The 27,895-nt window shown below is 38.3% G+C and overlaps 1 protein-coding gene across 8 annotated transcripts in view; it reads left to right on the top strand.

Annotated features, from left to right (window-relative positions):
* The first annotated feature begins 411 nt into the window (after window positions 1-411).
* LCLAT1 (lysocardiolipin acyltransferase 1) overlaps window positions 412-27,895 on the top strand; it is a 112,032-nt gene continuing 84,548 nt past the window's right edge. For 4 of the 8 annotated variants that reach the window (XM_054629335.2, XM_077176035.1, XM_054629333.2 and 1 more), the window contains exons 1-2: window positions 412-570; window positions 728-821. The gene's annotated coding sequence lies outside the window, so the exon portion shown is untranslated. Of the gene's footprint in view, window positions 571-727; window positions 822-6,630; window positions 6,752-27,895 lie in introns of those variants that run through there. The other 4 variants (XM_054629336.2, XM_077176036.1, XM_077176034.1 and 1 more) reach the window with 2 other exon arrangements.

Here is a 27,895-nt window from a genome sequence, read left to right as displayed (position 1 = left end):
TTAAAACCTCCTGGAGTTTCCCTTCTTGGGGAAGGGGGTTTCACCAGCTTTGTTTACCTTATAAAAACATACATGTGGAAAGACTGTAAAGAGGTTAATTCCATCAACAGAGCGGTGGCAAAGGCGGTGCAATAAAAACTGAAAATACGGCCCGTTTCGGGGAAAGTTAAGACAAACCATCTCCTCACAGCAGTGGAAAACACGCCACGGTCGTTTTCCACTACTCTCCCCCCGCACAGGCTATTTTATGACGAATTCCGGAGCTAAGCAGGAGTACGGTTTTCCCCTCGGTGCAGCGCTGTGGGGCGGACGAGCCGCTGTCCCTTTTGGGCTCGTGCCCCACAGACCCCGAGCCCCGTCCGCGCGGTCCCTTTAAGGGGGCCCTGCCGCGAGCGCTGCCATGGCAACGGCGTGACCGCCGTGACCGGAAGTGAGCGGGGTCAGAGGCCGCGGGAACATGGCGGCGGCCCTGGCGCCCGTGGGCGGCGGCGGCGGCGCGGCGGCTCCGTGAGCTCCTCCCGCCGCGGCGGCTCCCTGGGCTCCTCCCGCCGCGGCGCTGCCCTGTCCCAGGTGAGGGAGGGGCGGACGGAGGGGAGGCCGGGCCGCGGTGCTGGCGGTGGCAGCGGCGCCGGGGCTCCGCAGCTCCGCAGCTCCCCAGCTCCCCTGGCCTCGCCGGGTGGTTCTCGCCCGCCGGGCTCTCTCTCAGCCGCCTCCCGTTTGTCCCTAGGCATGGTCGCCGCGCTGTAGGACGGCCGGGAGCCGCGGCGATGGAAGAGAGCGCTTGAGCTTGTCTGCGGAGGCGTTCCATGTGTGTGAGACGTGTACGGTACCCGAAACCTCGGTTTCAGTGCTGCTGCTTTTGTTGCACCTGGAGGAATAAATAACCGGAGGCCTGTTGTTATAATCTCATCTTTAGCGTCTTTCCTTTTAGCTTGTACATACACAGAAGCCAGTTAGGGTTTTTTTCCAGCTGTAACTGAGTGGTTTTCCTTGGTTATTGTGCCTGTTGTCACTTTTCCCGTTAGTATTGGCGTGTGTGCTGCCGCCTGGGTTGGATGTGCCCTCTGGCAAAGCTAAACTTTGACCTGAATGGTCTCTTGTGCAGTGAATGCAGGGTGAGTGCTGCAACAAGGCTCGTGGCTTTGCACAACCGGGCTGTTCAGCGCATAGCTGTGGCTGCAAGAAGCTGCACACTAAAAATAAACGCCGGAGTTTTAAACTGGGCGTCCAGCTTCACACTGGTGCTTGTGTGTATTCATTGCAATGCAGTTCTTGGTCACTGGGCTTCTTTAATCTCTACTTCTGTTAGTGTGTGGAGTGGGCTACACTAATGGGTAGTGTATTTTACTTACTGATTGAAAACATCACCATATCTCACTTACTTCATAGCAGCTGGGTGTTCTGTCCAACAGCCCAGACACTGCTTTTGGACATTTCAGTTGTAAATAGTATGGTAACCTTCTAATGTTTCTCAAGCATGAGCTTATTCTAACACTGTAAACCAGAGATGAATAGATGGGTCCCCCTCCATCCTGCTTCTTACTTAACAAATGGGGAAACTAGGATTAAAAAAAAAAAGTCAAAATATGTCTTAAATTGAGCACAGAAATCTAAAATGAGTTGGTTGACTTTGCAATCATGTTTTACGGTATTATCTCATAGTCTGAATGTAGAGCTGTACCTCAGCACATCAAGGTAGCCTTTACCAGTGTGAGTTCATAGTTTGGTCAGTGTGTGGGCTGCAGCTGAAGAGTGTGGTCTCACTCCTTTCCATGGCTGGCCATGGGTTCTTGTTACTCTCTTTGTAGTGGATTTAGTGGTTGGATGATTTCAGGGACAGCTGATCTAAGAGTTTTATGGGGATGGAAGTTATTCCAGTGAGTGCTTGCTCTGATATGAATGAAAGCTGTTTCTCCTTCTGCGCTAATGTAACCCAGCTGTGGGTCAACCATAATGTGAAACTGTACCTCGAGAAACCAAATCTCAAAGTGGTCATTCAGAAAATCAGAACTACACCTCAAACTTCTGAAAAGTTTCAGTTTTAAAAAAAGAAAAGTCAGCCATGTGTAGGGAATATATGGTAAAACTGAACAGAGTATAAGCCTGTGAAGGAGCTTTCTCATCTTCCAAGGGTTTTTTCTCCATTCACTGCTTGCCAAAGTGTTTCTGTGCTGAAAGAGGGAAGTCACTTACAAACCTTTATTTAGACCTCACATGGTCCAACATGTGTACTCAGTGAGGCAGAATCTTGAAGGAAAGATAATTTTGTACCCTACTGTGAAAACCAGACTGAGATTGTGCAGGGAAACCTTGATTCTGGTATGGTCCAGCTCCTCAGTCTCAATGAGTTTCGCCTTCTTGGCGTTGTCTACCCCTGCCCTCCCCACAAACGCAATCTGGAAGGAAGATTGGAAGTGGAGTAAGGTGTCATCTTCACACCCACCTGGGGTTTTAGCAATGTTAGGATTTGCTGGATCACATAACCCTTTCTCCAGTTGCTCATGTGGGAAACTCTCACGTGTTTCATCTGTTCCTGCAGACTATCTACTCCTTTAGCAGCTATTTTTAGTAAAGCCACATTTTTAATCCCTAGGTTCTTAATGTGAACTGCCATAGGTGCAAATCCTCTTGTCCTTCTGCTGGCTTTCTACCTGATTCTGTCTAAGAGTTTTCCCCATAGAGTATTTATCTTAATTTTTGTTTGGACAGTCTCATGTATGTCTTTTCTTTCTTGTCACTTGTCCCATCCTTCAGTGTGCTGCTACCCCTTACTCCTCTCATCTTTGCTTTGCCAAAGCACTTTTTTTTTTTTTTTAATTTTTTTTTTTACTTTTGTTGGCTGCTTCTTCCATCTTCTTGGGATGTGCAGAGTCTTTGCCTCAATTTATGCTTTCTTCCTACCTCATGATTATTTATAAATAATTGTGTTTTCCTCTGTCCTTCTTTCCTTATTTCATTCTCCTCCACTTACAGTCTTGTTGAAGGCTGTCCCTTCCTTGTTCCCTTGTTTCTTCAGGTCCTGGTGCTGGGAGCACACAGACACGAGGCACTGAGCTCCACAGTCTGGTTCAATGTTTTCTTGGCACTGGCCTGAGGAGAGCTGGATTGTTTGTGTCGTGTGTGTGGTGCTTGGTCAGCACTTAGGGCTAAGAGAGGGGGAGATGGAGCCTTTGGAGGGTTGAATTTTTGGAACGGGTCCCTGCTGACTGTGGGCAAAAGCTCACAGTTTGATTTTACTGTTTGTTGCCTTGGCCTAACAAGTAAATTGCTCCTGAAAGACAATTCTGCATTGTGAATTGTCCAACTTTTTGCTATAGCAGGGCACAGTGAGATATGATAGAGCTATGATAGCAGAATTCTTCAAACATACCCAAAATGTCTCTTCATTTTCCTAATTTTTTTTTTCTCTTAGCTGAGCTAGTTCACTTGTGAACTTGCCCTTATTTCGATACAATAAATATAATTTACCTAATTACATTTGTTTGTATTAGAGTTCTTGAATGCTTAGGGGTTAAAAACTGGGAGAGTCTTTACTTGCCAATGCAAAATTAGTAGCTTTGCATGCTATCTTTTCATGAGTTTGAGGACATTAATTTGCCTTTAATCTGATAATAGGCTTAAGGTGGTTTCCCCTTAGGAACAGAACAGCTTTTTTTCACCCTGCTTTTCCAAGATTTTGCATGTGTGATCCTAAAACTCCCCTGACTCTTGAGGAGCTTGTTTCAGGCATCCTTTGGTGTAAAACCTGCTATTGATGTTATTTTAGGTATCAAGGGAGCAGGTATTGCTTTCATTCCAGTGTTTCTGAAAGATATTTCTTAATTTTGGGTGCTTTTTCATTGAGCTTACGATGGTTTTATTGTTTTTAAGGCATCCAGCATCTCTTACTGTTGAGAGAAATTGATCTCTATTTGCTCTTCTCCTTTGATGGCAGCTCCAGAGGTGCCATGAAGGCTAAATGAAGAGTTCCTCATGAGTCTGTATGAAGCAGTTATGTGGATCAACTCACACTGCTGGTAGAAAGAGAATTAATTTTTACTGAAAAGTTTCTCTGGTCCTTTATAAAATTACTCTTTGAATGGTGGTGGTCCTGTGAACTGCTCTGTCCCCAGACATGCTCCTCACAGTTCCTGTGTGTTTTTATCTATAAATGACAGATTGTTTTGTACTCCTTTCACCAAATCAGTGAAACAACAGACTGGGCTGAAGTCAGAAGAGTCAAAAGATAACTGAACACTCAGGCTTTCAAAGGAGACCCAGAAATAGAAAACAACCAAGTCATTAATTTTTCTTCTTGAATCAAAGCCAGACTATAAAAGGCAGTGCAGGTACTGACAAGTACATGCCATCATGATTTTTAAACAAGAATGGGGTTACTTTGAATTTCTTACAATCCTGCTAATTGCATCAAACTGTTCATGATTGTTGCAGATCAAGATTTAACTTACTTTTCAAAGTAACTGGAATTTACAATGGTTATACATGAAATGGACAAATAGATCCGGGGTGAGCATGTGGTTACGTTTAATTTTTATCTCCTTTTAACTTTTGCATGGTCAGGTATGATAATGATCCCATGAAGATATGAATGTTAATTTTTTGAAGTAACAGAACATATGTTCTATGACCCTTTGCATCTATTTGAAGACCCTCTCTGGTGTTTGAAGGTAAAAATGTTGCTGTCTTGCTACACATGAGAGCTTGGGTGAAATGCTTCCTGATGCAGTTTTAATGGGGATAAAATGGCTGAGGACCCTCTGTTCAGCTTGAGCAGCTTTTGGAGAGACAGAGGCAACAGAGAGAGATTCTTTTTTTTTCTTCTCCTCAGAGAAAATTCTTGAAGTAATTAATTCCACATCACTTGGTAATTCTGCTCTAAGATTTCATTATGGTTACTCCTATCTAGTGTTGGTATTGATGTTTAACATTGATTTCCTCAGTCTTCACACAAACAGTCTGCATTTGTTCAGATGGAGTATTAGCATTGTGTTTGAATTCAGAAGATAATTGTATATCTTGCAAATTACCCGATGGCTGTTTCATATTGAAACATTTAGAAATCCATTTCAGTTTCTCATAATTATAATGTTTTAGTCAGACAGCCATCTAAACTTAGGACTGCACTTTGGCAGTGATATGCTTGTTTTTCTAAAATGAGCACAGTTTTTGTGGTTAAATTTTCCTTTCATTTAAGTATAGATTTTAATCAGTGTAGGCCAAACTTTTCCAACCATCTTTAAAATTAGCTCAAGCCATATTTTAAAGAGTATGTTCTCCTAATGGGATTTGACTTACATAGAAAAATGTATGCAGAAATTAATGTTTTTAAGCTGATTAATGTTTTTGAACTGTTTTTACAACAGCCTCAAATAGGATACTAGTAGTCTCTCTGTAATAAATACCACTGAAAGCACTTCACGCTGTATTTCTGAAATTTGAAAGGTAGCTGTTCAGAAAGAAACTGTAAATTCCATTCATCGAGCAGCTAAATTACAACATCAAAACACAGTAAAATGCCTCTGTTTTTCCAGACTTCTCTGCAAGCAGTGTGTGAAGTTTTGGAGATTACTGAAGTTTTCATTGGTTGTCTTGTGTGTCCTTGGGCAGGTTATAGTTAGCATTTTCAGTTGGTGAGTTAAAGCTGTAAACAGATGTCCACCAAGTGTACAGCTCTGGCTAGATGATATTCAGCATTTTATGTATTCCCACGCAGAAGTGGGAAGGAATTTGAATTGCATCTATCAGGTGACTATTACGACCTTCTGAGTTGCTGCTAAAGCTTTGCTTGTTTCAGTTTCTAGAAAAGTGCTAGAAAAACCCTCAAATAAAAAGACCCCAAGAACTGTTACCAATCTTGTATCACTGTTTTATACCCAAATGCAGAAAAAAAGGTCTTGGCTATACTGAGAGTTTTCCAGTTGGCAGAGTGTTCAGAGATCAAGGGAGTCAATCTGTCAGCAGACTTCTCTTCAGATAGACCATTTCTTCTGATCTACACAGGTAGAGTAAATTCCTTTCCCTAAGTGTGAGGAGAAATGTAAGAGAATGATGAGTCCTCTGGATTTCCATTTTGTGTTTTTATATGAGATGTGCTGGTTAGCTTTGATAAACTCTTTCTCCAGTGAAAATAATGTCAAAAAATTTTGTCCTAGTTTGGACATGGAATTGTGACAAAGCTCATTCGGTTTTTTTAGATGCTTTATTTTATTATTCAGATGCTAGAAGGACTAGATCCTTCTGGTTTTTAATACCTGCAGTAATCAGACATTTGTTCAGCTGAACAATTCCCTTTGTTTTCAAGATCATGTTTGTGATCTGCTTGAGTGTAAAGAGCATTGGTTTTGAAAAAGCAGATAGTACTTTAGCAAGAATAAAACATAATAAATTTAATAATGGCTGGTAAAGTTTTTTTTTTTCTTCTAATATTTGCAGCTTGTGCTATTACCTTTAAGAAATTTATATGATGAAGCACTTTTAATTTCAGTGAATGATTTTTTCTCATAAACTTGACTAACTCTTCCCCAGAATTCTTGTGGTACAGTGGGAATTTCTTAAGCATTCTGTTCACTGAAAAGCAGTTACATGTTTTGTCCTCATTGAGAAACAACTTTTAACTGTTCTGGTATGATAAGCCAGGAGACAGTGATGACCACATGCTGATCCATGGAAGATATAACTGTTCAAAGTGAGCCAAGCTGCAGATGAGCTTTCAGGCTGGTCAGAACTTGGAGCTTGTTTCTGGTTCTGCTGGGTAAGTTTTTGAGATTGTGTATCAACATGGGGGCCATGTGATCCAGGAAGTCATTGCTTGGTTCTTTAACAAAGCCAAGGAAAACTGCAAAAGATTTCTCAAAGAGCAAAACAAGTAAAAGAAATTCTTACCTGTTAAGTCTCTGTTGGGAACCAGTTCATTTTTTTTTTTAACACTTCACTCATGGAAATCCTCTTTGCTTGAAGAGCCCAACATTTTAGAAAGTGTGAGGTAATACACTCATGCCAAGGTTATCTAGACAACCTGTAGTCTGGTAAGGTAAGGCAAATAATTTCCTTTCAACCTCCTAAACAGACAGTAGCTTTCTTCTGGTCCTCCCTCTTCAGTGTGAAAACACCACTAATCTGTCAATTTACCTAGTGAATTCCTTTAAAAAGAAAACAGTTTTAGCAATTTCTTTTAGGATCTCTTGCCCAGGTTAATAGATTTGTCCTTGGGACAAGCAAAATGATGGCTTGCCAGTCAGCTATTTATGTGTAATTCATCATCAGATAGTGGAGTTCCCAGTTAATGCCCTGGGAATTGGCATGCACTTCACATTTGGAAAGGGGGTTTTTGGTTTGTTTGAATCTCTCTTAAATAATTACAGACTGTCTAGGAAGATGGAATGTAGTGTTCTGGTTATGTTTGATCTTTCTAAACTTTGGTGATAGACTGTTTGAGGAAAGGATTGGTTTTGCTGCATTTTGTGCTGCCTCCATGAGATGGATTTTGCACTAGAGTTTCCTTAAAAAAATACTCGTGTCTCAATATGATTTACAGTAAATGTTTTGCAGACTCATCTATTTCTAACCATTGGAAGTGACAAAGGGTGTGTCTCTCCCAAAATTATGGCTTTGCTCAGAGAAGTGTGTTCTTTTATTAGGAACATCAGGTTTAAATTTTCTCTTGAATACCAAGTTTGAAATGAAATCCTTATAGTTATCTGCTATTTTGAGTGCCTGCATGGGTCTACCATTCATTACAGAATGAATACTTCATTAATTTGTCATAAATTATTCTATCTTGAGATGCCAATTTCCACAATTTACTTACATTTTAATAGAAAATTTTAGAAATTATTATTTTATCTCATAGAGTATTTTTACTTATGTTGCAATAAAGGTAGGCATTGTATGTATTGTATCTCAGTCCTGCTATGAAGAAAGAATCTTGGTCTTTTTGGTAAATATTGAGAAGCATTTAGTTTTGCACCTCTCTTGGATGCTGTGTTAGATGTTGAACAGTGTCAACTCCACTCAGCAATAAAAAACCCCACACTTTCAAACAATACTTGAATTGAACAGCACATCTCATTTAGACTATGACAGTGGGTAAAAAAGCTGCATGTTTATCTTGTCTGCCACCTTAACAGTTTTTGAAAGACAAATGCCTGCTGAGTTGTCAGAGGTCAAACAGCTATTTTTTTGTGTGTGTTCTAATTACAGCAGCCATCAAAGGACCTTGAGAGATGACTGACCTGCAAAATTGAGACAATGGCTCTGTAGTTATGAAAGTAGGGAAATTAAGTTTAGGCAGAAGCAAATGTGCCTGACGTGGTCACAACAGGGATATTGCTAAAATGATTCTTGATATCACAGGAATACATATTCTGTCTAAAGGGAAAAATAGCTGAAATGATGTGGGTTTTGTTGAAGTAATTGTGGTAGGCTGGTCTGCTGAAGAACAAATATGATGTGTTACACAGCACTCCTGTACTTCTCTTTGAAAACATACTAATAGCAACTATTTTTAATTGGAATGAACCTTATGAAAAGCTTAGAGGATTTAGTAAAGTTTTCCTTTCAGTCACATGTTAGCTGGATTTTCTGATAGTCTGCCTTCTCTCTGTGTCTTTGCAGCTTGGCAGACTTTCACCTTCCTGCAACAGCATGGGGCCCCTGGAATGGCTGTAGGAAATCCTTCCTCTTTTTAAAGGGAAGCTGTCAGTTATTCCCATGTTCCTTCAGGTCCTTGTTCATTTAACATGTTGTCAGTGGCAAATAGAGGTGCCAAATACAGTTGTTCTTTATTTTTTAACCTTATGGAAGGCATCCATAAAACTCTTTCAGGCAAACTGGCACTGCACGTATGTCCCAAGCTTTGTTATCATGGGCTCTGGGCATTCAGCTTGCCTTCAGAACTGAAGGTAGCATTGCTGTGAGCAGAAAGCTAAAATGAGTTTGCATACTAGAAAGAAAGATTATATTCCCAGTCTCCATGATCTCTCACTGTGTATTGAAGTACAAAAGTCGCTGGAAAAGGTATATTTAGGACAGGGTTTTGTAAAGTTCAGAAATACATAATATCTTCATAAATATAAAATAGGCAAGCCTTCAAATTTTGGAAACTAACTGGTAGCTTTGGATTTCAGTGCAAGATATTCTCTATGAACACAGTATTAACACAGATGATAATGTTTACTAGAAGTCTCACAAAATGGCATGTTGGCTAAGAGATGCCCAAAAATGGAAAGTAGCAAAATATTACTGTAAATATAGTTCCACAGGCGGCAGAATATTTTAGAATAAAAATTTTTGGCTGTACAGAAAATTATTTGATCTGTTAGAAAAGTAATATTTTAATGAATACTTATAGTGTAACAAGAGGAAAAAGAAATTATCAACAGGTATTTCTTTATCACCTAAAGACTGCTCTTACTGCTATTGCCCTCCAGCCATTTAGCCAAAAGTTTACAAACTTTATAGGGAGTGTATATTACAAGCTGCAAACCCAATACATTTGGCCTGAGTATCCTGCAAAGATATTTCCTGCAAATTCCATTTCCCCACGATTTTTACTTGTGGAACCTTAGTTCTTCTGCATCCAGCTGATACAAGTCTCCCTCTTAAGAACTTGTGTTTTGTTGTTAATATGGAGGAGTGGCTCATCCTTAGGAGCCACATCTACTTCTGTGAGACCTCAGTGTCTGTCCTCCTTCTGAGAAAGATTATGGTGTGCTTTTCTGCTGATTTCAGGGTTTTGATTGATTTTGGAGGGAAGGTATAAGAACTTTCCTTTCTGGTTTGGGAGGTATTTGTTACAGAATTACCAGTCTGTTGTTCTTGAAAACAGTCACCCAGTTAACATCTCTCTCCTAAGCTGAACCTTACTGAGATCTGTCAGATTTCACCAGACATGGGACTGAGGAGTAGAACATAAAAGAGAAGTTAATGTTGGAGTGGGATCTGGAGAGAAGCAGTGTTGTGGGCAAGTATTTTTCCATTTTCCAAATGTTAAGCTTCAACCATGTTAATAATATTTCTACAAAAATATTACTCGGCTAATTTAAAGCAAAACTCTAGAACGCTTATATCCCACATGGCATGAAACATTCCTGTTTTTTTTTCCTTGGTGTATGAACTTCTTACACAGAAAGGAAATGAATTTTAGAAAGAATGTTATACATAAACCATTTGAGACAGTCTCTGTTAAGGAAATACCATCTGTCAAGAAAGATGCAGCCAATGTTGAGTTATATTAAAAACATTGTAAAGGAAACATTTCTCAAGGAAAAGTGGTTTAATTAAAACATTTTAACTGTTTTTGTTCTGGAAAAAGCTTAGTAAATGTCTGTATAAGCATTCTAAATGCAATCATAATAAAGGGTCAATTAATTTTTTCAGAAGGAAGTTAGCTTGGATAAGTTGTTCCTTAATGTAGAATAAAGAAATTTTCTGACTACAATGTAACTAGTAGGAAAAAAGAAAAAGAAAATACTTAGAATCATTACTTTATTACCTTCAAATTCTATAGTTTGATTGATGTAATTGATTTTTCTTGATGGGCAGAATTTATTTCAAAGGGTAAATAGGTTACATTTTAGGATTTTCATATTAATGTTTTTATTTGAAAATCAGTTCTTTTATGAGCATTTAATAGCACTAGAAGACATTATTTTGCCTCTGTGGAGGAAAATAGTGAAGTACTCATAAAAAGGTACCTAGATTAGGCATAAGAAACATTAAATATGATAGGATTTGCTCTTTCTTTAACTCAGTTGAGTCTGCTGGTTTAAGGAATTGTACACTGACTATACAGATTTAAACTAATGGCTTGAAATGAAAGCTTTTGCTTTAATTAGCACTTTGCTCTTCCATCCATTAACTTGTTGGTAATACCAGACCTACCCTGAAACATAACAAATACAGAAACAGTTATGTCTGATCCTTTTCTAGCTCCAGTTGGTTTTTCTGGGTTTTTTTTTTTGTTTTGTTTTGGGTTTTTTGTTTTGTTTTGTTTTGTTTTTTGGGTTTTTTTTGTTTTTTTAATTTAGTGAAAGAATTTGAAGGGAATGCTTGGAAGTTATGGGTTTTGGCCAACTTAAATGCTGAGGTTTTGATTTTTAGGAAAGCGTGCATATCGTACATGGGAATGTTGGGTCTTCCTCTGTTCAAGACATCCCACCTTGTCATTGGAGTGTTTTCCTTTCCTTTGTTCCTTGGAAATAATAAAATGACATTTCTTAAGTTACACGATTGCTATTAGAGATGAGCAGCTGTTACTCTCCCAGATTCTCTTCACAGTAGGCTCATGATCTTAGACTTCATTAAAATACCAACAGAAACATAAGTGACAAGTGATATATGGGCTAAGTTTTTTAATGTCACCCACATCTCCTTATTTGAATTGACAGGATGTACTTTCATTAACACGTTTTTTCCCCATTAAAAACTTGCTGTTTACCATGGCTTTTGGGAATGCCTTAGATTTAAAGAATGTGGTCTGTAGAACACATTTTACTTGTTGCATGTGCCTGATGTTGTATCCTGAACTGAATAAAGGATTGGAGATGATCATCTGAAGGTTTCTGTAGTTAAATGTCACTGAAGACCTGGATTTTACTTTTTGCTTAAGAAGCAACATATGTAACATTATTAACAGTAACCACTTGAGATCCTTGTATTTGAATAGTAAGGTTCCAAATTGGACATCTATAAAATAAAGAATGCAAAGCTTTCACAGCTGCAACTGAAGCTGATAACAACTGTGAATTGTGCTTGTGATGTACTGCACAGTGACAAATATTCTGAAAAAAAATTAGTCTGGAAACATTCCAGATTAAGCAGACACAATTCATATGCTGTGTGCTGAGTTATAATATAGGCCTTGAGTTATAAAAATAAAAATAGGATCTTTTGTGAAAATAAGTTAGTGAAATACAACACTTTCAGATAGCAGTATAATAAACTTAAGATGGAAGACAAAGGAGAAAAAAGAGGGTTTTGCCCTAGAATTTTAATATCTAAGCACTCTACTATGGGAAGAGGAAAAAGAAATACAAAGTAATTTCTCCTTCTTCACCCTGCTGTCATGGCCTGTGCATTAGATAAGGTGGGGTTCCTGTGTGAAAAAGCAAACCAGCCAGGGAGCAACAGCTTTAAATCTGGTGCTTTATAATTTCTCTATGTTTCATTGTGCAGCTTCAGTATCCCAAATGTTTTTTTGAGTGGTGCTGAATCCCCTGATCTCCACTGTGGATGTAGCAAACTGTACTTACACTGAGGATGACCCCTTGATTAATGTCATCTTCTCCCTCCTGTAAATTCCGATGTTGTTGTATCTGACCAAAACACTTTCTGGGCCAAAACTAATCATTATGTGTTAGATTTCCACAGCATCACTTCATCTGTAGTCTGAGACTATGATTTCCTGGCAGTCTGTTTTATTGTAAGCAAATGATAGATACCTGAGATCAATGCTGACTCCACAGAGATGTCACTGGAATGAGTTCCTGAATATAGGATCAAGAACACCAGAAAAACAAAACTGTCAGTATTCCAAGTTATTTCTACAAAGCTATTTACAATCACAAATGGTCCTGTAGTTTGACTGAATTCTGCTTTATGCCTCTCAAATTCTGCTTTATGCCTTAAATCTTGCTTTGGTCCAGAGTGAAGCAGTTCCTTGTCTATTTACATATGCATCATTGAACACACAGGTTATTGTTCCAAGAAGTAGGAGGAAAATAGCCTGGTCTAATTTCTCAACTCACATTCTGAAATTTTCCTCACAGTAACTTGTGAAAATTGTATTGGCCATCCAGGACCACTTCTTCTAGTTTCAATCTGATAGCTCAGCAGTCAAGGTGAAGGATGTTGATTGGGATGCCTTTCTCCCAAGGAGTTAATACTGAACCTCTGTGCTTTGACTTTTACTGTCTAATTGGTGATAGACAGCTTTCCCTAATCTTTGTTGGCTTTCACAGTGAATTTCAGCCTCCTAAAAATGTACTTGAAGTTACTTGATGTAAATATACCTTAGTTTTTTATGATATTTAGAATGAGACAAAGCTGACTTGATGAACTGGCAGACATCTTTGCAGTTGATAACTTGGAGAGATTTGAATGAAGTGTGAAGCTTGGAGTTTTAGATTTATCATACTTTACCTTATTTGGTAATCAGTTCAGTCTTTTTCAGCTTTTGATGGAGGGCACAGTGGTTGCCTTTATTGGCACATCTGATAACAAATTACAATTAATGCCTTACCCTGCTAGCGGTAAAAAAAATATATTCCTCTATGCACCAAGTAAACTTTGATGGCAAAAAGTGTTACCATTTCTGTTATGTGGTCTGCATAATAGAAAGTGACTAAATTATGCTATCAAAATGTGTAACAGCTTTACAGAAATTGCAGGTTTTAGATATTATTTTATAGGGTATCTTGCAGTTGACTTGAGGTGGTTTGTAATGTATAAACAAAACTACTTTCAGCTTAAAAGAGTCAATTATGATATCTCTTAATATAGTTTCCCATTTATATGCTTGATATCTCTATCTGACAGTATGGAAGCTAGAGGTAGAAAGTTATAAAGAGAAATTATTTGACTAGATAAAGTGTTATGGGAGAGTTCATATTGAGTCCCATTAGCTATGTTGTGTTGAACTGCAGCCAGACATTTTGAAATACTTTAAATCCCTAACGTTCCTGAACAACTGGAGGAGAATCCTATTCTAATATTCCTTCTAAAAAGGATTATTATTTATTTTTGTTGTAGTTTGGTCTAAGAATTTCAGTGAAGTATCAGGAAATTATTATATTTTTCCTTACTGCCTCATGCAGTCAAACCTGATTTGAAGCTTGGAATCTGTTGCCAGTAAAAAAGACTTATAAGTATGCTGTTAGAGGCTTTAGATCACTTTCAATTTTGTATTTTCCATAATATACATAAAATCCTATTTCTTGCTTGCTCTGTTGCCATTAATCTCTTTCTTCTTTACTGCAGTGTAAGTTATTAAAAATTCTGACATCCTAAGAAATGCTCATCACATAACGTCTCATTTTCTTTGTCTGTTACATCCCTTTTTCATAGTGCAGATTACTGCAAACTGCTCTGGAAGCACTGTGAAAGAATAATGGCTTAATATAAATAAGTGTAAAGGAACTTGAAGTTTTTGCTCATGTCTTCTAGTCTGCCTGGGTATTTGGTCCTCTTACCAAAATGTGGAGGGAAAAAAGTTGGAAGATGGGTAAACTTTTTTTTTTTTAATATATTTATGGTTTCCTAAAGTAATTTGAACTATTTTAATAGGCCATGCTGTGACACAGATTTGCTATTTTTTTCTCTCAGCCTTGCAATATTTCACAACAACATTATCTGCTTTATTATTTGCTTCATGACGCTTAAACTGTTTGAAAGAAAGCTGAGGTCTGGTGAATTTTTAAGTGACTTTATAGTCTTCCTAATTTTGCAGCTAGGGAGATATTTTCAGACAGAATTTAGTTTCCTGAAAGCTGGCCTTAATTGTTCTGCTCTGAGTTAGGACCAGGACTGAATTATTGTAGTGGCTAAAGTAGAAACCCCCTCATGGTGAATTTGGAGGGCTCTGTGCCTTCTTGGAAAACCCTGTGCAGCAGCTTAGGTGAAACTTTTAACCCTTCAGGCTTAATTTCCCAGCTTATCAGAATACTCTATTTCTTTCAGAAATGTTTAGGATTGATCCCCTGCACAGACACATACTGGATGTACAGGAGAGAGTTCAGTGAAGTGCCACAGAGATGGAGAGGGGACTGGAGCATCTCTGACATGTGAGGAGGGGGTGGGAGCTGGGCTGCTCAGCCTGGAGGAGAAAAGGTTTGGGGAGGGACGTGTTACCAGTGTGTGCAAGTGCCTGAAGGGAAGGTGCAGAGAGGATGGAACAAGGCCCTTCTCTGTGGTGCCCAGTGACAGGACCAGAGGCAATGGACACAAACACAGACACTGTCATATTTATGAGGTGCCCCGTGGCAGGAAGGAGTGATGAATCTGACTCCATGTTTTAGAAGGCTAATTTATTATTTTAGGATACTATATTATATTAAAGAATACTAAACTATACTAAAGAATACAGAAAGGATACTTACAGAAGGCTAAAAGATACTAATGAAAACTCGTGACTCCTTCCAGAGTCCCAACACAGCCTGACCGTGATTGGTCATTAAGTCAAAAACAATTCACAGCAGAAACCAATGAAACAACCACCTGTGGGTAAACAATATCCAAACACATTCCAAAGCAGCAAAACACAGGAGAAGCAAATCAGATAATTATTGTTTTCATTTTCTCTGAGGCTTCTCAGCTTCCCAGGAGAAGAATCCTGGGCAAAGAGATTTGTCAGAAAGCATGAGAGTGACAAGACACATCAGAAAACACCTTTTTTGACTGGGAGGGTCAGTGAGCACCAGCACAGGTTGCCCAAGGTGGTTATGGAGTCTCCCTCAGATATTCATAAGCTCACTGGCTGCAGTTGGTCCTGCTTGAGCAGTATAGGACCAGAAGACCTCCAGAGATCCCTCCCAACCTCAGCCATTCTGTGTGGATCTGTTGTCTGTAGGGTACTGTGTATGGGTTTGAGATGACTCAGGGATGATTCTCTTCAAAAGAAAAAGATGTCTTATTAACTCCTGTAAAATTCTCACAGGAAATAACTACTTAGCTTTAAGTAAGCTGCAGAATAAGGGGTGTTATTTGGAAAACAAATTTCCTTTCCACTTTTAAGTCCTGGGAATCATGGGAATTGAAAACAGAAGCTGTAGTTTTAGCTGCTGTTGGAGCAACTTAAATGTACGTTTTAACTAAGCCACCCTAGGAAAATAATTCTCTTTCCTGAGGAGGGGAAGGACAGAGACACTTGCTATCTAGTTTTGCTATAGGCTTTTTCTCCTCTTGTGTTAATGGTCTTGCCCTGTAAGAAAGGAAAGAAGCACTTTAAAACACAGGAAAATGTGGTTGTTGAGCCACAAAAAATAAGTTTCAAGAGTGGTTTTGATGCTATTCACAATCTCTCTCCTTCTTGATTTTTGCTTTGATTTTGATAGTGACAGTTTAAAGAAAATTATTTGAAAACCATGGTTTTCCTTAAGGTAATGGAAATCTGCTTGTCGTTTTTGTCATGCTTCCATTTTGAAAATGCTGGTTTATTTTCATAACTCTAAATTCAGTGACTTCAAAACGTGCCTGTACATTTTAATTGGCCTTCTTAACACATGCTTTGTTGTTAAATGAAACATTTTTATTGGCACAAAGATATTTGCCCCACCTATTTTCATTTGCTAGTGGTGGGAATGGTAACATTAAAGGCTGTTTAAAATATATGAAGGGAGTTCTGGGGTCATTCCCCACCTGTTGTTTATTTTGGTTTATGCAAGTACAGTCAAAAGTAATCATGTTGGTGAAGCTCTTTCATTTAAGTAGTGCTTTTGGAGACTCGTAATTTACACATCAACAGGTTTGGCTTCTTCAAGCAAAACTTGGGACTTTTATGTTAGTGAACAGTGAATACTGGCAAGAAAGGTCATAGCTTTAAAGTAACCTGGAGTACATTGTACTGTTATGGAACAAAAGACAGTAAATACAGAAAGTCTTTGATTAACTTCTCCTGTTCAAAGTGTCTTGACCTTTATTGAGTTCCTCTAGCTGACATTTTTAGAAGATTTTTAGTATTCCTTTCATTATAAAGGGTTTATTTGTGTATTTGATCCCACATATTTCATTGTCATCTTCTCTGCCATTTGACTTTCTTTAGTTACAGTGGCATCTACATTTCATATCACGATGTTTTCTGTAGTAGTGGAATGATGTAGTCCTTTTTTGTACAAAATTCTAGAAATGCATTTCTGTGACTAGATGGTATCTTGGTACACAAAAGAAATAGAAAGCAAAATTGAGTGAAAAACAAAAAAATTACCAAAGCTGAAAGCACCTCGGAAAACTTTTGAAAGACAGCATAATATATTCATGTTAGGAGTAAGTCCTATAGGATTCACATCACATATCTTTCTATTTTTAGTTTTAAAATTATTAGTTGCCATTTCTATTTAAAGATAATGACATATTTAGTCAGACTTAATGCAAGTGAATCATAGTATTGCATTATTATTGTATTAAACAGTGATTGTTGGTTGTGTTTCTTATACTCCTTATATTTTGGAGGGTAAAAATAACTTCTCAGTGCTCTGGAAGTTGCTCAGACATTTCAGTCTGGGGTGAATAAATTATACTCTAAATAAGGAAGGCAACAGGAATTCATATTTTTGTTTTCTTCGACCAGCCTTCTCCAGCTGGCCCCTTTCCTTCTCTTTACCCCCTGTGGTCTTAGCCATGTAGGCTGGATAAGATTACAGATACTTGTTTTACAAGGAGTCACTGCAGACTTGGTCTTTTTACATGACTGTTTGTGCTGGTTCTGCTGTCTGGTGGCTCCCAGCTGTTCTTTAAAGGGTGTGCCAGGGGTGCTTTTTAGTATGGTTGTGTCCTTCCTTTGCCCAGTTCCACTCCTGGGCTTGCTGCAGGAGAATAAGAGCTTCCTCCAACAGTTAAAGGTTGAATAATCTTAGTAGTTGGTGCCTTGGACAGCTGGCCCATCCAACCAGACCTCCTGGCTTGGAGAGGCAGCTTCTCAAGAGCATCCCGTGCTCTGTAATAACTGAACAAATCCCAGATGTAAGATTTAATCTTCTCCTTACTACTTTCTTCCTCTGTAATACTGTGTTCCCTGAAGCCTTGAAGCTGTTTTACACACTCTGAACCAGCATTCACAGCTATCAATGTCTCCTAGTAAGATAGTCCATAAAATGGGAACTTTTCCTTAGAACAAGATACAGCATTTAGACTTTACAATAAAGTGTGGGGCTTCTGACTGATTATCTACTGCTAGTAGCTGAGGGAACCCGAGGGTGTGATTTGTACCTTTGTTGCTTGAATGGGCAGGTTGTCTGGCTGCTGTCAGTCCTTTTCCTTCATGAATTTGGATACTCAGCAAGAGTGTAGAAGGCTTAAAAACTGCTTGTAGAACAAAAGGATTAGGTCTTTTTATATAGAAGACAAGAACAGTCTGCTAATGAATGAGTAGTAGTGAGAAGAATGTAAGCCTGAGTATTTTATGGCATAAGATAAATGTTACCAGAGGCTAAGAATAAACTCACCATCTCTGTCTCTTGCAGGCTTTCTTCCTGCACTTTCTTATTGAGGTGTCTGACAAGACACTGTCAGACAGGACAACTAGCCAGCACTACTGCTGATTGTTTGGCAGTTTCTGTGGTTTTTCCACTGGTCATTTCTTTGAACTTCATACAAGATAACAAAGTTTCCTAGGTCAAGACACTGGAAATATTAATTCTCCATAAATGTTGTTCTGTTCAGCACAAGTCAGATCTGAGTTTATAGAATACTTTCTTTCTTCAGCCTCGGCAATTTTCCAGTTTTCTGAGGGCAAGCAGCCCAGCAAACACTCCTTCAGACAATTCCTCATCTTTCTCCTTTTTCCAGAATGAAAATCCAAAAATCTTGGCAATGGGGGCCAAAATAACAAAAGAAAAGTGGGTGTTGCCACTTCTTGCCAAGTTTTTTGTAAATGTTTCTCTCCTTCCCTGTCCCAGCATAACAGCAAAACTTCCCAAAAATCCACAAAATAAACCAGACTCTTTTTCAACCTCTGCTCTAATTCAGAATAAATGCCATAAGGAAAATGCTAGAGAACAAGTACTGTAAAGGGTATATGGTTTATCTGACTGTTAATGTTTTATTCCTCATCAGTTAGGTCGCAGGAAACTCTAGGGCCACCGGTAGGTCCTTGATGATGCTCAGGTTTTATTCTTGTTTCTAGGATATATCAGTTGAGTTGGTTCCAGTTGCTTTTTACTTGGTTGCAAGGAATCTTAACTGGGGCATGAGTGGATAGATCTGTAGCTTTGGGCAGGCAGGAGTGAAATACTGTTTTAAAGAAGTGGAAAACAAGGGGGTACAAGCTTCAGAGAGTGATTGTAGGCTAGGTGTTCTCTCTTGCTTGCTTGTTCCTCCTCCAGTGTCAGTGAAATGATTAGGAATAGTAGGGAGGGGGAGGGGGCATGGCAGGCAGTGAGATCCAGGAATTAGTGTTAAGCAGACCAGAGGTGAGATTAGAAACCAAGGCTGTGCTGGCAGAATGAGTTCATACAACTGCGGGGGCAAAGAGCACTGCTGGATCAGAACCTAAGACCAAAGGGCAGCAAGAGGGACAGTAAGCAGGTTCTTAGAGCAATAATCACGATGTTATCTGTAGCTACAGAATAAACCCTGTTTGGGTTTCTTCTGTACCAGGAGTGTGTGGCAGCCTCCGTTGGTGGAGTTCACAAGGTCAGCTCTTTGGCTCATGTTATGCTGGTGGCTGGCTGCAGGTTTTGTCTTGAGTCACATGTGCTGCTTTTTCTACAGGTTGTTCTTATTTTAATTGAAATTCTTGCAGCTACAATGAATTCATTAGTAGGAGAGTTTTAAGAGGTTTTTTCCCCCCAGAGATGTTTTTTATCAACTAACCATTGAACTTAAACGTGTTCATAAGTGCGATAAGAAAGAATAATTTTTTCACCAGTGGCTTTACTAGAAGAAATTCTGTTTGAATTTACACATTCAAACTGTTGAGATTGCTGCTTTTTTATGTGTCAGGTCTGCAAAATTGATTTGTATAATGAAATGGCTGTGTGTGAACTGTGCCATGACACATTCAAACAGCTAATAATTGATTCCTTGAAACTATCTATATGTGTGTGAGTCATGGTTGGACTTGTGACCTCCCTAAAATGTTGGGGTTTTTTTCAGGATCCTAATTGTGACCTTTCCCCAGGAGTTAAGTGTCTATAAAGTATTTCCAGGTCAATGACTGTCAAAGTAGAATTCCAAATCAAAGGGAACAGCCATCCAAATTGAGACATAGTCTGGAATCTGAGTACCATGTCTGTGTAGGAAAAGAGCTTCTCAATTCCTGTGCTTTTGCTTCTATTTTGATTGCTAATATAGTTTCTTTTATTTATTTTGGAAAGTGCTAAAGCTAGAAAATCTGATTCACTGAATCCAGGCAATGTCTCATTGGAAGACTCCTGGAAAACCACACTAGTTCAAGACAAACATGATGTCATTTCAGTAGCAGAATCCTTTTGTGAGCCTCCTGGAAACAAATGTTTTGCATGAGGGCTCAATTTTTCTTGTTCTGGATTAATTCAAACAAATTACCCTGCAGACTGTATTTGTGGTAAACTTTTTTTGAGAAAGCCTTTTCTTGGGCCACATTCAGAGACAAGACTGACTCTGAGTGATGTTTAGAAGCTGCAGAGGTTGTTAGCTTGTGAACAAGTAAATGTATCAAGCAGAGCAGTGTGCTTCAGTCTTCTGAGCAGCTGGGAAGATCAGTGTTCTTTAGAGCTTCCAGCAGGTGTTTCCATCTGCTCTACAAACTATTGTGCTCTCCATAAGCAAAGTATGTTGGCCTGGAACAGCAAGGCAGCTTGCTTTTCTTTCTTTAATTAGGTGATGGCTTAAGATATTTACAGAGGAAAGAAGATAATTTGCTTAAGTAAAGCCAATTTATAATAGGGATGTTGAGGACTCAGCTTTATCTCTTGGAATCTTTTTTCCCCTTCTATATCTGAACATTCCCAAGTTTCTGGTTTCTCTAGTGCAGGAGCAAAGACAGAAGGCTGCCTCTGAATGTCAGGGAGGGACTTAAGATATAAATCCAAATGACCTTATTGGGACTTTGACACATTTGCTTTCCAGCTGATTGAGAACATAGCCATGAGAAGAACGTGCTTGGGAATTTTCCACCTGCCCATTTGACGTAGGAGAAGAAAGAAACCATTCATTTCCTGACAGCATGTCTGAAAACTGGAGATGGAATGGTTATTTAATGTGTTTGGGTTTTGGCAATCTGATTCATAGTTTTTGAATGCTTGTAGTTGCCAGTTCTTGATGCAATGCATTTTTTTATTCCATGAATAAAAAGATGCAGCAGACAAATCTTCAGAGTGTCAGAGCACACTGTGGCCCGTTCTCTGTTTTGTTCTCCCTCTAATAGCAGGATAAATAAAAGTATTTTGAGGCCTGTCCTCTTCCATCAAGCTTCTGGGAAAGAAAAAAGAAAGGACGGGGGGGGGAGAGGGGGAGGACAACAGCATGGAAAACTTTATGAAATTGCTTATGGGTTTCCTTTTCATGAGAAATTTCCCTGAAATTTTCCCCATGACTCATTTCCTCCTTATTCCTTTTTAAGTCTGTAGTTTGGGCTTTTTAATTTTTTTTCCTTTTCAAAGACAAGTTGGTAGCTTTTTCCGGCCCAGTGTGATGTTGATTTTGCAATGGTGTATATTTCACTTATGGGCATTGCAGTCTATTCTCCACGTGGGCAGTTTTCCTCTTGTCTCTAATTTCTCTGCACAGAGCAAAGACAGGAAGCAAGGAATGCATTTCCACAGAAAACAGATGTAAATCATGTGTATTGTGTGAGGGAAGAGGTGGTGGGAAGTAGTTTTTTTATTTTAGCAGATGTGTATTGATGCTTGCAAAGGTCCTGTGCTGAAAGAAGGTCAGTGAGAGAGTTTGTAATGATTTCATAGCTTCTGGCTTGCAGTTTTCCATTCATGCTGATGTACACTCCCTGCTGGGTATAGAATTTTCTAGAACTCATTCCCTGAAATGTGACCCACCATCTTCTGAGTAATAAAGGCAGCTCTTTTCTGGATTGAAAACTTGTATAATTAACTCATTTTCCTTGTCCAGTGTGGGAGATGCAAAAGCTTGACAGAACGCCAGTCTTTAACCAAGACATAGTCATTGCTACTCAAAAACGGAACCCAAAAATATTTACTGTGAATCCATCTAGTCTGACCCAATTCTTGCATATGCTTACAACACTACAAACTGTCTTCTCTTGCAAGGGAAAAAAAAATCAATACTCTCAGGGTTCTTGTTGTACTGCTAAGATAAGGTTTACTTCTTTTACGGAAATATACACAAAAATGTGTTCCTCTTGTGCAGCTAGTGTTTAGTAGAGCAATTCAGTGCATCTGAAGAATTATAAACTCTTCAGGACCTTGGCAGTGTTTCTTGGAATATCTGATTCCATAGGAGCTTGTGTGATCAGATCACCAAACTATCTGAGTGCTCCTCACAGTGAATTAAGGCTACTCCTCTCCTTACCCTCATCCAGGGCTCAGATAGATCAGTGTGAGTATTTAAGAAAATCGTGTGATCCCCCTAGCGAAGCAAAAGTATTTAAATTCCCAGTCAATAATTTACTGGGAAATAAAGCATAAATACTATAAGTAAAACTCTCTGCAGAGATAAATTAGATTTTGATCTCTACATTGGTAGAGGTCAAAATGATGACATAATGATTTACATAAACACATACTACTTCTATCACTAACTGTTCCCTTTTTAAAACATAAGCAACCAAATGGAAAACCTTGAAAGGAGAATGTCACTTGCTCTTTAATTAGAAATACCTGCTCTCCTCTTAAGCAGTACAGTCCTCCTAAATGTCGAAGATTTCATGGTTTAGCATCCTCATCCTTTATGAAAAAAGAGCTTTTCTTTTAGAGAAATTGGCTTCTTATCTAGGCCCTTTCTACATCATTAATAACATAATTTCTTCTAGTTGGACAAATTGCTACATCTGAAACAAGTTCAGGATACTCAAAAAGAGGTCTCAAGAACAAACTGGAAACTGAAATCCAAAATAAGATTAAAGTAAGTTTATGAACAATATTAAACTACCCATGCACGCCTTCCTATCCCAATATAACTAGAAAAATATCCCCTGCATTAACTTACAGCTGTTACCTGGTAGGATCTTGCAAATACTAAGAGAAAGGGGCATTTTCCTCAGCTGTGGAAATGATGTCTTAGTTCCTCATTCTAAAATCAAGTGAATTTTCCATCCAGGAAAATTGCAGCTCACTTTCAATTCTGTATTTCCATGTGTAAAGGGTGAATTCTTAGCTTGTTCTAGGATATCAACGCATCTAAACATTGATAGATGCTCTCTAATTGTTTGTTCAGCCAGATAGGAGCCCTGAGCAAAAGGTTTGCAATCTAATTTTTATGTTCTTGTCTCTGAACATACAAATAAATGTGAGGAGTACTTGTTGAAAGGCCAAGTTCTTTAAAATTGCTCAGAAAATCTCCTGTTCAGCTAGGAAAACTAAATTTTTGAGCTTGATCACTGTTTATTCTTTTGGATTATGAATAACTTGACTGGAGACTGGCTGAGCATGGTATATTATTACTTTTATCCAGTTTCTCTAAGTGAAGACTGAAGTTTTGTGGTTAGCTTGCAATTCACTTTATATATCAAAATTACTGTATGAAAATATGGGGAAACCTTTTTGCAGACCAACTGTTGTTGAATATTGTGGAATAGCATTCTATAAACATTTGATTAAGTGAACTAATGACATCTTCCGACCTTCAGCTTTGAGGAGGGCAAGTCCATGATAATTAAAATACCACCTCAATCTAACACAGTTTTTCCAAACTGGTGGCCTTGATTGAAGGGTCTTCTGTATGTTCAACTCAAACTGAAGGAAAACTGAAGAGGGAGCTATTTTGTAGAATCAATTAATTTTGCAAACAGGGATTTTTTTTGTTACTGAAGTTTGTTATGATTCTGCACATTTAGTAATTTTTTATATGTGAAGAGGAGAATGGCAATTTTATTGTCACTTTTTATCCTTTACATATCTCAGTGAGTCTGATGATCTGGCTCTGGAACTGATCTCCAAACCAGCTTGAAAGGGCTAAATTACATTCTGAAATTCAGTTTAGAAATCCAAGATGTGTGGGTCTACAGAGATAAGCATGTTCTTGTAAAGAAACCTTTTATTCCTAACAGGAAGCTCTTCCATGGCATCTTGTACCTTTTTCCTTCACCCTCTTTTCTCAGAGGAAAAACTTGAAAAATCTTTGCTCTCACAGTAATTTGCATTTGGAGGGTCCTAATGGCATTCCTGAGGTTAAGTGTCTCTTTAGCTTTTCCTACTGTGATTGCAAATTTTACCTAGGAGTTCTAAAATATTAACCCCCTGTAGATCAAGCCTTCATGAAAATAAGCTGTATGTATATTTGCTGCTTCACAGGGAGAGAAAGTGCAGTTTTCTTTTGTGAAATTAGATTATAGGATGAGCCTTCTGAATAGAGTGAGATGGGATGGGGAATGAGGGAGAGTAATTCCAGTGACCCAACTTAAGGTACTTATGTAAATGCCCAAAATGAAATGAAGGAAATCCTTCTTTGATGGATTGGTACTGGGCTTGGCAAATTCAGAATTGCATAAGGTAGTTTTGATCCAGGATTTTAAAAAGTCTGTACTACTTTGCTGGTAGGAAGCAGAAGGCAGCTAATTTCTTTTCAATTTAATCTTTTCTCAAAGATTTTTGAAAAATAAAAACAACCAAACCCTTACTCCAAAAACACAGTAATGTATGTATTATACATACAAAAGAGGTGAAAGCTGAGTTAGAAGACCATTCTTAAAAGTACATTAATATCTATTTAAACTAAAACACTTGAAGAAATGTGCTCCTTTACATAAGCAGGTCTGGCTGTGGAAGCTGCTTGTGGTTTAATGTTTCATCACAATAATGGCAGCTTATATGTGCTTGCCAAGAGACCATTACTGTTTCTTCTGCTGCTCAGGCTCTTCCAGTGAAATATCTTTAAGGTGAGAAAATGCATATTTAACAGAACCTGTCATCACTGCCTGTGCAGTGAGAGAGCTTTGTGTGAACTTCTTACCCCATTCCACCAAGCATAATTGCTGGTGTTTCTGTGGAGCAAAGTTTAATTAAAAAAAAATTAAAGGAAGAAAAGGATAAAATAAAACCAAACAATAGAATTAAATGTGACTTACAAGGAGAGATTTTAAAAGTGACTTATGTAAATAATAAATTTTTTTGATTGTAAATACTGTAGTATTCTACAAAAAGTGTTTTCCTTTCTGTAAGGAAATAATGGGTAATGTTCATCTGATGTTGTCAGAAAATGGATTGTTCTGTAATAAAATCTTGATGCTTTGAGTTTTTTATTTTTATCCCTTAATGATATTCCTTTCAAAGAACCAGCTGTACCTTTACCTCAACATCCTTTGCCTGATGGAAACAAATCAAAGAGCAGCACAGACTGGGACTAATGAGGGCTGCCCATGTGCTATTTGATCAGTCAGCCTCTTCCAAACAGAGTTCATATGGCTGTGTTACTTCACTGGCTTTGTATACATTGGTTATGTATTTCTCTTTGAAAAGGGTGTTAAATTGTCATATCTTTAAACTAGTAAAGGTGGGGGAAGGATCTAAAAATGCTGGGTTTGATTACTATTGCTAGCTTACCTTCTATAGCAGAAATCCTCAAAGGTGTCACTTTTTTTTGTCTGTTCCCATTTCTCTATGGCAAAAACGCCCAAACAAAATAAAACTTTGATTGCTTATTTAAAGCTGAATTTACTGTATGCATTGACCATAAAACTTCTAAAAATATTGATGAAGAGGATTGTTTGCATTTCTTAATATTCAGATCCAGGGCAGAGGGAAAGTAAAGACTCAAAGAATAGTTTCATGAGCATTTGCCTTCAATTTATTTTCCTCAATACTCTGTTCTAAAGTTCTCATCAATACATTGAAATTAATAATGGGATTTAAGTGCCCAGCGATCCTTGCCATCACTTAGTCTGATGATTGATTCCTCTTACGGGCATTGCTTTAATAATATATCTGTTTGATTCCAAAAGAGGAGAGCTTCATAAAGTTGTTGTGAAAGCTTCTTTTCTTACTGTAATGGTTCAATGAAATGTTCAGCTGTGGCTGAATTGGAAAGGAAACACATGCTGTTGTAGCTTGTATGTAGCTTGGAAAAAAATTTCAATACAATAAATCTTAGCTGTTGTTGAAAACTCTATGCTCAGCAGGAATCCATGTTTCCTCAAGTTGTTTTCAAATTTTCTCCTTATTGCATGTTCTAAATTCTAAGCAGCTCTACCCCTCCTTCCATGAGTTAGACAAGGATTCTTGGGAAACACGGGCGGTGGAAAACTCAGGCTCATCTATGCCTGAGTCAGTACATTAATCTTCTGGCTTGTAATTGGTTTCAAATTGTCTTTGTTAGAAGGCGTGTTGTATTGCCTTGCTTAACTAGAGTACAGGGCTTTCCAATGACTTTAGGCTTCCCCTTTGACACAGTGTGTTCCTTCATTCCCAACGCTGCATTGTTCTGCTGCTTTCTGTCCTCTCTCCCTGTTAGTTCATCTGCAACAGCAGCAGGAGCAGGTGAAAATTATTTCAGCAGGTGTGAGAAGGAAGTTTTGAATGTTAAGCAACTTAATGTAAAATTAATATTCATATGTATTAGCCTTGAGAAATTATGGCCTTCTTTCTTTTAAGTTATTTGAGTTCGTCCAAGTATCTAACTATACTTTAACTGCCAGGGATTTTTCTCACAACATATTTGTAGAGACCACTAGAAGTTGCAATTTATCTTCTATTTAAACTATGAAAAATGCATTATTTATTTTTAAATAAAACAATACAATGCTGTTTGCATTTCTAAAGAGAGCTTTTAAGGCCATCTACATATTAAGAGCTATCCTCATGGAAGCCTGTGCTCCTGTATGAATTCAGATCAAAGTATATTCAAGAGCTCATATTTAGTGTTAGGAGTGGAAGCTCTTAGAAGTGTCCACATATGTTCTCCTGTGGAAGTTGGAGAAATTAACAATCAAAGCTAACTTTTTCAGAGATGCTACTTCCTCAACCACTGTTCAAGGAGGGTCTGCTGAGGGGAGAAGTCAGAACTATGAAGAGCAAGGCCTTGCTTGTCACTGGGGCTCTTATTTCACTGCCATTCTGGAGAATTAGGTGTAAAACCCTACTTAGTAGGAATTAAGACATAGGAGTGAGTTATCTTCATTTGGAGCCTCCAGTAGAGCAGAAATTCCCATACTATTCATTCTTCCCATGAGATTGGAAAGTGTTGTCTCTGTGTTGTTGGGTTTATGCCTTTGGGAAAGACAGCAAGTTGACCCAGCTGCCAGTTAATTAATTCATAACATTTTAGTAAAGTGTTGGAACAATTTTCCTGTACCTTGTTTGATGAAGATTATGTAACTACAGTTTCTCTAAATAGTTACCATGTACTTACTTATGTTACCATAAATTAATGGCTTTAAGAGACTCCAAGTGATCTTGTGTAATTTTAGGTCTTTGATCTCTGTGTTGCATCTTTTGCTATCACTACTCTTGCTCTTGTTTATCAAACTCTGATGGTCTTTCTGGCAACAAAAATATTTCAGAGGTGAACATCTCAGTGTAGGAGAATATAGTTGTTTCTTTGTTGCTCAGATGAAAAATGTCACTTAACTCTAGAACATAAGAATATTTCATAATCAATGCTCTTACTTTTAGCGCTGGCTTTTCTGTGTTTAACTTTGTACCTGTGTTTGTGATGTTTTTTCTTAACTTGAGCATGCCTTGCAGTCATACTTAAGGTGGAGTAATTTTCTTGAGGCTGTTGCATTTGAATACAAAGTATCCCAGTAACTAAAAGCATACTGTCCTTTGATTATTTGAAACTACTCTGGGAGTTTCAGCATCGTGTTTACTTTCAGACAACACAGGGAGAGAAGCCTCAACCTGATGAGGAAGAGAGGGAAGTGGAATGTCATAAGCAACTATTTTTGAGAAGTCCATAATTTATAATTTCCCCAATAAAAACATCACTTTCTCAGTGCCCATTGCAATGAACTCATTAAAAGCATTTCAAGAGCTGTGGTTACATTTGAGAATCCTTCTACAAATGCAACTAGAAATATGTGCTTGCTTTCTCACATATATCCTTAATTAGTTGCCCAGTTACTAATGAAAAT

Source organism: Agelaius phoeniceus, chromosome 3, assembly GCF_051311805.1.
Source record: "Agelaius phoeniceus isolate bAgePho1 chromosome 3, bAgePho1.hap1, whole genome shotgun sequence".
NCBI lineage: Eukaryota > Metazoa > Chordata > Aves > Passeriformes > Icteridae > Agelaius > Agelaius phoeniceus.
This window is presented reverse-complemented; position numbering and strand designations above follow the sequence as displayed.